General features: G+C 41.7%; 1 long non-coding RNA gene across 1 annotated transcript; it reads left to right on the top strand.

Annotated features, from left to right (window-relative positions):
* On the top strand, positions 1–11146 carry LOC124882311. Its single transcript, XR_007041856.1, has 5 exons — positions 1–200; positions 3096–3271; positions 6057–6331; positions 10237–10297; positions 10973–11146. It is a non-coding gene; the product is annotated as an uncharacterized LOC124882311 (long non-coding RNA).
* The last annotated feature ends 129 nt before the right edge of the window (positions 11147–11275 follow it).

The raw sequence follows: 11275 nt of genomic DNA, 5'->3' as shown, positions 1-11275 counted from the left end.
TGACTGTTACTGATTGCTATGGTAACCAACTGACTGTTCATCACTTGAATGTTTCTCTGCCACCATCATGGCTTCATGAAGATCTTTTGTTAGCTCTTTGATGAACTGTGGGAATGAGTCTTCACTGTTGTCTCTCAGAGCAGATTTGAACAGGACGTCAACAGGGAGGCGGGGAACTCAGCCGAACATTAGATAAAAAGGTGGAAATCCAGTTGTCTCATGAATGGTGCTATTGTACATGAATGTCAAGTTGTGTAACATCTGAGGCCAAACATGTTTTGCACGTGGTGGAAGAGTTCTAATCATATTCCCCAATGTACAGTTGAAGCGCTCAGCAGATCCATTTCCCATTGGATGATAGGCTGTGGTGTGAGACTTTTTTACACCAGAGACCTGAAGAAGGGCTGACATCAACTCACTCTCAAAGTTTGCTCCTTGATCTGAATGTATTCTTTCAGGGAATCCATAGTAACAGAAGAAATTATCCCACAGTTTCCGTGCTACTTGCTTGGCTGTCTGATCAGGACAATAGAAGGCATGTGCCAGCTTGGTAAAATGGTCAGTCACAACGAGAACATCAATAGTACAATTCTTGGAATCTTCTGCTGTCCAGAAGTCTATGCATACTAATTCCAATGGTGCTGTAGTTTTTATGCTCTCAAGTGGTGCTCGGCCATCCGGGTCTGGTGTTTTACCAACTACACACCTGGCACAGTGCTTAACATGATCTCTTACATCCTTCTCCATAAAACACCAGTAGAACCACTGTTTCACAAGGGAGAAGGTTCTGTCTTGACCTTGGTGACCTGCATCGTCATGACACCCATGTAAAGCATCCTCTCTGAGTGACAAAGGCACAATGTATTGGTCTCTTCTTCCTGGTGATTAGATCCTTAGACACACGGTACAAAATACCGTCCTCTATCACCAGTTTGTCCCACTGCCTCATAAGCCTCAAAGCACTCACAGTTTCCTTATGTCTCTCCCTCCTTGATGGTTTACGATGTCGTTCAACATAGAATATTACTCTTGCTAGGTAAGCATCTTGTCGTTGTCTGTCCCTAAGATCTTGTTTGGAAAATGATGGCAATACATCTTGGCCAGTGGACATCACACTCTGGATGTGGTCCACCAACACTGTAGATCTGATTCTTGTGGCTGTATCCCAATTATTATGACAGTCTAGGAGAGCTGACACCTCTGATGCAGACAAAGAGCTGACTGAAGGGGTTGTTTTGTTTGGTGCTGTCACTGTGCTTTGGCGTGAATGTTTCTGGGTGGCTTGACGAATATTTGACTCTCTGAAAACCTCTTGAATATCTCCTCCAGATAGACTCTCAGACTCCTCTAACAGACATCTGTATGGTTCACTGATCAGACGCTGACTTATCCTTCTCCCAGCAAAAGGCTCTCGACTAAGGGCATCTGCAACAACATTTTTTGGCCCGGGTACATACTTGATATCAAAATCATAAGCAGCCAGCTTTGCAACCCAGCGTTGCTCACATGCATCAAGCTTTGGTTTGGTAAGGATATGGGCAAGTGGGTTATTATCTGTCCAAGCAGTGAAAACATGACCTTTCAGCCAATGGCTGAATTTCTCAAACACTACCCATTTTAGTGCTAAGAACTCCAACCGGTGAGCAGGGTATTTACTCAGAGCCTTGTTCAAGGTCTTACTGGCAAATGCTATAGGACGAGCCCGTTCATCACCTTCAGTAACTTGGGATAGTACAGCACCTAAGCCATCAGACGATGCGTCGGTGGAAAGGATGAATGGCTTGGAGAAGTCAGGGTGAGCAAATATAGCATTATTGAGCAGTGCATTTTTAAGGTTTTGTAAAGCTTGGTCACATTCAGGATTCCAGTCTGCAGCTGTGAGCTTTTTGTAAGTACGTGGATGTTTATGCCCTCTCCCTTTGTTTGAGCTGTTATTCTTTGTTTCAGATGTCAGTCCAAAGAGAGGCTTTGCCACAGAAGAGCAGTTTGAGATAAAACGTTGGTACCACATGACTAAGCCCAGGAACGACTGGATCCTCTTAGGGCAGGGTATTTGGCTATCAGGAAACATCAGATCTGACTTGGACATCTTAGTTATAGTTTCTACTTTGGCAGGGTCTGTTGACACACCACTGCTATCAATGACATGGCCCAAGAAGTGGACTGAGTGGCGCAGAAGGTGACACTTCTTGGGGGCCAGTTTGAGGTTGTGTGTACGCAACCGTTCAAAGACCATCTCAAGCCTCTTTATGGCCTCCTACTCACTGGGTGCAAAAACCAGCAAGTCATCAAGGTAACAAAGTAAGCTCATGAAATTCTGATCTCCAAAAATCATCATCATGCACATGAAGCTAGCTGGGCTATTACAAAGTCCTTGAGGGAGCCTGTTATACTCATGAAGACCAACAGGTGAGGCAAAGGCAGTGAACTTCTTGTGCTCTTCGTGCAGGGGAATATTGTAAAACCCCGACGTGACGTCCATAGTGCTGAACAGTGCATTACCTTCCAGAGCAGCAAGACAATCTGCTTGGTGTGGAAGAGGGTGGGCGTCCTTCACTGTACGTGCATTTAGCCATCGGAAGTCAGTACAGAGTTCTCCATTTCTCTTCCAGACTAAGACAAGTGGTGAAACAAACTCACTGCATGATTTCCTAATGATTCCCTTGTCTTCCATTTCATTCAGTGTCATCCACAGCTTTTGGTAGTGAGCTGGGGGCACACGCCTGTAAGGAAGTTTGAAAGGTCTTTCATCAGGTGGATTCTGTGGACAAAGTCTTTCACTTCACCACAATCTAGTCTATGCTTTGAGAAGATGTCAGAATATTTCAGAGCAAGCTTATTCATTTTTCTTTTACAGCCATCTGATACCTCACAAGAATGAAGGTCCAGATCACTTAAGCCACATTCTGTCAAGGCCTAAGTGATGTCTGACAAATCTGAATCCTTTTCAGCTATGATGTGTTGTCCATTGGACTTCAGATATGAGGTGTCATTGACATGTATTTCCTCAACAGCCAAGCATGGGTACACATCAGCCAGCTTTGCATTTCTCTTGATTGTGATTGACTTATCTGTTGGGTTTATGAACTTCATAGGGATCCATCCATCACCCCACAGGGGAGTCACCACTCTGCCAACAAGAACATTTCTTGGAATACAATGAGACTGTGTTGGCTCCACAATCACAGTGCAGCCTGGGGCCCCACGTGACTTCTCCGGGAGCTTTCCCCAAACCAAGTGTTCATGTCCAGGCAACAGTGTCACAGCACTGGTGAGTTTAACTGTGCCTACAATGTCAGGCACAAGTTCACCTTTCCACTGATGAATCCCAGTAAGCATAGCAAGGAAGTCATCATGCCCTTTATTGTTAGGACCAGACATTTCAAAAATAATTTCCCAGTATTTGCCTGACTCCTTGAGTTTATGTGTCAGATACTTGATCACATTTGTTCCTAAGATAAGCTCATCCACTTGACCAGGAACAACTAAAGTGGGCACGTATACTGTGCATCCATATACTTCAAACTGTAGATCACAAACTCTCTTTAGATGGGCTCTTTGTCCTCCACATCCAATTAAAACAAGATCTAGATTCTGCTGAAAATCACTGCTCAAAATGCCTGCAGCAATGAGCTTCTCTTCCACAGCCTCACTCACAGAACATGCCATGGAACCTGTATCCAACATAGCAGACACAGTTACATATCAATTAATTACTACAGGTGTGTAGAACAAACTATCACTGCCATTTAAACGCTGTGTACTCTGGAGAATTACTGCCTTCTGGCTGGGAAGGCTCTCACAGGCTGACTCATATACTGACTGTAAATCATTGCTGAGGGAATTTTCACTCAGGCTCACATTGTCCCTCTCAAAATGTGGCCTGTCTAGTTTTCCTGATGGGAAGGAGAGATTGGTGCAGACTGATTCAGTGGAGAGGACAAGTTAGGGCACTGAAACTTCATGTGGCCTGGCTGGTGACAAAGAAAACACAAGCGATGTAGCTGGCAGTGAGCGATAGTAGAGTGAGAGCTTTCACTACAGATGCTACAACCTCTGGGCACTGAGACCCTCCTTCTCTGGAATGAGTTATTGTGGCCTCGGAAGGCAGTAGGCCTTGAAGAAGTAGTCAGACTACTCAATACATCACCAAGCATCTCAGTCATCTTCTCCATGCTGTTCTGTATTGTAGTGAATTCCACGCTTTGTAGGGGTTGACTCACATTCTGCTTGTGGGAATGCATCATAACTTCTGTCTCCATTCTCCCACCCTCCTGTGTGATATTGCTCATCACTGAAACAGCTTGTCTGGGGTGGCTCTCTGCTGTAAATTTAATTTGTTTGAATTTCATTTCCCTATGATATTCATCGATCCTCTCTTGCACCTCTTTAGCTGTCCAACTGTCTGCCAATTTTTTCTTGAATACAACAGACAATGAAGGTTCATTGCAGTGTCTCACAAACATCATGGCCACCTCTTTACTGATGTCACCTATGCTTTTCCTTTGACGCTGGAGACACTCCTCAGCTATATCAGCTGCTTTATTCAGACAAACCCAGTAATCAATTGGACTCTCATTAGCTCTGGCAAGTGTACTATAGAAGTCAGCGAGAGGCAAGCACGAGTATGTGAAGTCACTGAAATGTTGTTTGAGGATTGCATAAATTGCTTCAGGTTGCAGTTCGACACTGAGTGAAGGGTCACTGCGTATACCTTTTCTTACAACATCTCTGGCTCTTCCCATTAACTTATCCATAATCTCACCAGGCTGATCTGTAATGCTAACGTTCTTCTTCAAATACATTGACATCAGATCAACCCATTCAAGAACAGAGCTTTTGTCAGTTACATCACCACGAAAAATGGGAGGTTCTTTGACATCACATTTAAGTGCCATGGTGAGCTGTGTGAGGTCAACTGTAGTGCCACAAGCTTGTACGCATTTGCCTTCTCTGCTCTGGTTAGTTACAGTGTCTTTATCTGACAGTAGCCTTGCCGTGACTGAATCTCCTATGTGTTTTCCTAGTTCTGTGATTAGAACACTTAAATGTTTCAATGTAGCATCTGTTTCACTAGGCTGGGGATGAATTGGGGAAGAGGTATGAGGGCTCTGGACATTGTGCCCATTGAACAAATCAGCCCCACACTCATGAGTGTTAGTAGGAATCCCTCTGCCATAACCTGGAGAACCCATATATCTTAGATGAGGTGGTGATCTTGTGGATAACATTGTTCCTCTACCAAAACTCACTCCTCTAGAATGTGTCCCCATGTTCATTAGTTCTGTATTATGTTATATATCAAACTCTTCTGTCATTCCTACTCGAATATGTCACAAATCAATGAGGGAAAATAAAGTATATATAGATTTCACAAAACAAACAACAAAAAAATGCTGTGTCAAGACAAAATTATTTTTGCTTTGTACAATTGGCAACTGAATTGTTACTTTGTATCAAAAAGTAAAACATTCCTAACAAGGGACAAATAAACAAGTTGGTGGTTAGCAGCTCCAGCAGCTTCTGCCCCTATACATTAAATAAAATACAATAAATAACTCTAGACAAAACTACTGAGTAATCAAATGAACAATTGATAAAACAGTTGTAACATTAAACAAAGCTGAAATACACAACATGAATTACAATAACAGTTTAAAACATTTACAAAATATGGCAAAATCAAATATGAAAAAATGTATATAATTAAATTAATCTAAAATATATGTAAAAAAATCATATTTGTTAAGAAAACACAGAGCTGATCCTAATACATACCACAGTAACAGACAGCAACAGAAAAAAGGGGAAGAGCTGACTGTTACTGGTTGCTATGGTAACCACCAACTGACAAGAGTAACATAAAAAATGTATATAGCAATAAAAGTCAGGAAAAAAATAAATTGTTGATTAAATAAAATGAATTTGAAGAATAAATAAACTAATTTTGACAAACTTCACATCAATAGTGATGTTAAAATAAAACCCCGTTACATAACTACTCCATTACATTCTCCGCCCCAACCAATCAGCTTCTTGTCCGCATTCCTCTTCAGCCAATCATACCTCAAGGCTTCGCTTTAAAAGACCTTCATACACAGAATCACCTGCACTTCAGCTGAGCTTCGACCCTCCTCCACCCCATCTCCACCATCAGGCTTCAAGCTCCTTCCGACTCCCTTATCTCTTCAGGCCTCCACTCCACCATCAGTATCAGGTTCTGGGGGGAAGACTTCTCAAATTCTAACCCTAAGATGTTCATTCAAGCTCATGTCATTATCAGCATCCATGTCTTCATCGAGGTCCGAGCGCCAAAGAAAACAAACATCAGGTAATAAACTTCTCATTGCTATGTCTGTGTTTCTCTCATTTGTGTCTTTTCAGGTTGAAATAATATTTAGGGAAATATTTCCTAGATTGGAAACTAACAATCTTTTTGGGTAAATGATCTGTAGCTGGCTCATAAGGTGCACATATTAGCTGCGCACCTGCGCTGAGCAGCTAATCTGCAAGCCCTAAGATAGCTGAGTTTCTCAACACAGACAAAAACAAAACGTCATGAAACGAACATTGTTTAAATTATTTTATTCTAAACTAATCTTCTCTGCCCAAACACCACCATTTACGTGAACCATGCTGAAGATAAGTTGTCCTGGGCGTTAAGGAAAACATCCACATGTGGGTAAACAAAGGGTTAGCTTGCAACCTCCGAGCTGTGTGGAAGGGCGGGCCGAATTGCACACAGTGCGGCGTGCTGTTTTGCGGTACCTTTGTTTTTCCTTCAGACCGGGAAAACCGCTCCCCTCAGCATTGTCAATACAGGGTCTTTGCTGGGAACTCTCTGAAACAGTTTGCTTCTGTAGACTTCAGAAAAAAAGTCAAGCCACACTTGTACCTTAATTACCCCCTTGTGTGAATGAATACCGGATACACAAACAGCAATTCATTCCTCCTTAACTTTGTGAATTCGATTGTGTGATTGTATGACACTCTTGGAACCAGTTGAAGAGTTATGTCTGTTTGCCACCAAAGAAACATTAGCGCGCTGTCTCTCCTTCAAGCACCGCTGGAAGAGATCTGTTTGTTGGAACGCGGGGTTTTTATTCAAACAGGGACGTCACGGGAAGTCCGCTGTTACTCCTTCTGTTCCTGGGCTGAGTTAGGAGTTGATTACTGTGATTTATTTTTGAAAATTCCTGAAAAGATCACACTGGCCTTTAAATGTTGTAATCCATGGCTGGAAACAAGACATGTTTGTTTTCTTTCAGAGCTCCTAACCACCCACTTTCTTAACAATACCTTCTTTTCAACAAAGAATCCATGAACACGGTTCTGCATCTCCTCAGCAGGTAAAGCAGACTGAAACATCTCCTGCAATCTAGAGTCAGATCTTTGCTCCTGCACCAGATCACTCTGTGAAACAGAAAAAGGAACATTACACCAACAAAAAGATGACATCTCTTTATCTTTTCCTAAGTTTTCAGGTTCCAAATTTATCTCGTTGGTTATTTTCATTGCCCAAATCACAGCACATGCTTGAAATACTTACAAGGTGTGATTTTTCACTTTCATCGGGGCAACTGGAACATAAACCACAGACATGCCCATACCCAACACAGGAATAGATAATCCATTGTCAGATTTATCTAGAAAAGACAAAACTGATTCCAGGATGAATTAATCATATGCACCAGTGTCTGAAGATTGTGACTGGCACCTTAACATCACTCCCCACTAAAGAAACCTGTCCTCTCATAAGGAATGGCTTATAGACACTTAAATCAGGTTTTCCTTCTGGTAACACTTTTGTTGTTTTAATTGGAGCGCTTGAAGAAAATGATGCAGCAAATGCTGCTGGTTTAACCTGAGCGTCATTTTAGTTCCCTAATCTCAACAAAGCACACTCTTTCTTCCAATGACCTTTTTTGTGACAACAATTACAAATTTTGTCCAGATCACGGTTACAGCACTCTAAAAGGAACCACCAGAACATGTGTAACGCCACTGAGCAGGACTCATTAAATCTGTGTGCACTTTCCAAGTGTCTTTATGTGTCAAGACAAAGTCATCAGCCGATGACTGATACAGTTTATACCTGCTGTTTATTAGTATGCACTGCAATACGTTCAGAAACAGAGTTCTTAAATTGTTTCAGAACCATTAAATTATAGAGGTCATCAAATGTTTTCGCCTGAAAGGCAGTACACCACTGATTAAAATTAATCCCTTGCAAAATCTACATAAGTTTTATCACCTTTTTTCCAGTTCCTAAACTTCTGTCTGTATGCTTCAGGGACTAATTCCATTGCCTTCAGTATTGCAGCTTTAACTCTGGCATAATGGAAAAAACTTCCTGAACGCGACCAACACAAACACACTGAAGCAAAACTATCCGGTCTGAATCAGACCAGCCCCTTGTCTCTGCAACCCTTTCAAACAATGTTAAAAATGTTTCAGCATCCTTTTTACTGAACTCAGTCACCAAGCGCAAGTCGCTTAAAATATCAGAAGATTTACATTTAAACTCCACAATACAAGATCCCTCAGACAGTTCACTTTCTTTCATCATATTTAACTTCTCACTTTCTAAGTTTAACTTGACTAACTCAGTTTGCTGCCGTGTGGTGACAGTGTTATTGGGGAGCCAGTTTACCAACTTGTTGTGCCTTTGAAATTGTGTGACTTGGTTTTGCATGTATCTCACGATAAGACCAGGCACATGGGAGTCAGGAAAACCTATGACTGCAATTTGAGGAATTTTTATTTGGCCTCGAGTGAAAAAAAAAGATGTTTCTTCCTGTATCAAAACATGCCACACCTGTCAGTTGACTGGTAAACCCAATCAAAGTACAAAACAGAAGAGCACTTGATCGTTGATTGTGTGGGTCCTCTTCCCCCTTTGCGTTCAGGTGCTAAGTACCTTTTGACTGTTATGTGTCAGAATACCAGGTATCCAGCAGCATATCCATTGCACACACTTACTGCAAAAGCTGTGGTGCGAGCTCTGACTCAGTTTATTGATATTTTTGGGATACCAAAAGTCATTCAGAGTGACCAAGGTTCTAATATCTCCTCACATTTGTTTCTAGAGGTTTTGAAGCAACTACACATTAGGCACAATCAATCTACAGCATACAGAGCCAAAGAGCACTAGAACAATTCCATCAGACATTAAAATCTTTACTCCATGCTTATTGTGTTCAAATGAATGCCAACTGGGAGGATGGACTACCTTGATTCTTACTTGCAGCAAGAAAGGTGTCAAATAAAAGTACGGGCTTTAGCCCGAATTAATTAGTATTTGGTTATACTGTGCATGGTCCTTTTACTGCTTTGTGGGGTGAGTGGAAGGAAGCTGAACCACCTCAAAACCTGTTGAATCATGTTAATGGGTTTAGGCAGAGAGTTTTTATTGCCACACAGTTGGCAAAAGAGAAGTTATGATCTGCGCAGGAAAAGATGAAATGCCTGTAAGCTGAACATTGTGTCTTTCTTTCAGGTGATCAAGTACTTGCTTACTTCCTATTGTTAGTTCACCATTTAAGGCCAATTTCTCTGGTCTATATACTGTTGTGAAACAGCTGTCAGAAGAAAATTATCTAATTGCTACCCTGGAGTGGTGTAGGAATCAGCGCCTGATTCATGTCAACCTTTTGAAACCATATTATGCTTGTGCAGCTCAGAATGCATTGGTGGATGGAGTTCCCCTGATTCATACACTCTGCCTTGAATGGATGACTGTATTGACCAAGTAGGACATTTAAAAGTCAATTCAAAAGATGTACTGAAAGGCTATTGGCAGATTCCTTTGTCTAAAAGGGCATGTGAAATCTTTGCCTTTGCTACACCTAGTGGTTTGTTTTCAAACAATGGTACGCCTTTTGGTTTGAAGAATGCATTGGTAACTTTTCAACATTTAATGAATAAGGTTGTTGGGTGCGTGGAGTGGTGTGTTGTGTATTTGGGTGACGTCGTTGTGTATTCAGAAACTTGGTCCTCTCACCTGGAACAAATCAAGATATTGTTTGATCATCTGGCCAACACAGTAAATCTAGCCAAATGTGAGTTTGCTCAAGCAACTGTTATCTTGGTCATCGGGTGGGTCAGGGCAAAGTATGTCCTGTAAGTGCAAAAGTAGAGGACATTGAAAAGTATCCAGCACCAACAACTAAAAAGGAACTAATGAACCTTCTGAAAAGTAATCTGAAATACATTTGGTCCCCTCTCTGTCCGCAGGCTTTTGAAGATGTGAGGAAGATACTGTGTAGTTCACCTGTCATGTTGGCCCCTGATATAAGTAAGCCATTTAAACTCCAAGTTTACGGCAGTCACATTGGTGCAGGGGGAGGCGTTCTGCAAGGGGATGAATTTGGAATTGAAAGATCTGTGAGTTTCTTTTCTATGAAATTCAATAGGCACGATTGAAATTATTCAGTCATTGAAAAAGGACTGTTGCTCTCATTTGGTCATTAAAACATTTTGGAGTCTATGTGGGTTCAGTGCCTTTAACTGTTTACACAGATCATAACCCCTGGACTTTCGTGAACTCTTTTCACTGCCCAAATCAGACTTGTAAGATGGTCTACAGTTTCTCCTTGGATGTTTGTTATATCAAAAGAAAGGATAATGTAATCGCAGATGCTTTGTCCAGGGCACCAATCCCATAGGCTTTTGTTTTGTTTTTCCCTCGCATGTTTCTAACAAAGTCACTTCAAGGCACCAGTTGCTGACTTGAGATAGGATTAGGAGGAATTTGAGATTCTTTCGCTTTATATTAGTAGGACTGAGATATACTTTAGGGATGTGTGTGTGTGTGTGTGTGTGTGTGTGGATGTGTGTTTTTGTCTGGTATAACTACTATATATCTGTTGATCAGGGCCCCGGTGGGGACCCTGTTTTGAAGGGGGGGGATGTTACGTCCCAAGGCCTTTCCCCTGGGTCTCTAACATGTTTGCGTTTTCTTTTTTTTCAGAGCTCCTAATTGGTGCTGATTGGAACTGGTGGCAGCTGGCCAGTGTTTCCAGAGGAGTTTGAGATCCACCACTTCCTGGAACACAGTCTTTCTCCTCCTTGCTTTCTCTAGGCCCTCTTCCTGTCCCTACTTTTGATCCTCCAGCCAGACAGGTTTTTTGTTAAATAAACTTACTTTTAAGTTATTCCATGTGTTACTTCCCTTTATTTGTTGTGGTCTTGGAGCCAGACCATATATATACATATTTATTTTTTTATTATTTCGTATTCACCTGTACACATTTACAGGGAGTGTACTTCATAT

Source organism: Girardinichthys multiradiatus, chromosome 15, assembly GCF_021462225.1.
Source record: "Girardinichthys multiradiatus isolate DD_20200921_A chromosome 15, DD_fGirMul_XY1, whole genome shotgun sequence".
Lineage (NCBI taxonomy): Eukaryota > Metazoa > Chordata > Actinopteri > Cyprinodontiformes > Goodeidae > Girardinichthys > Girardinichthys multiradiatus.
The sequence above is the reverse complement of the archived record's forward strand: the minus strand, read 5'-3'. Positions and strand labels throughout refer to the sequence as shown.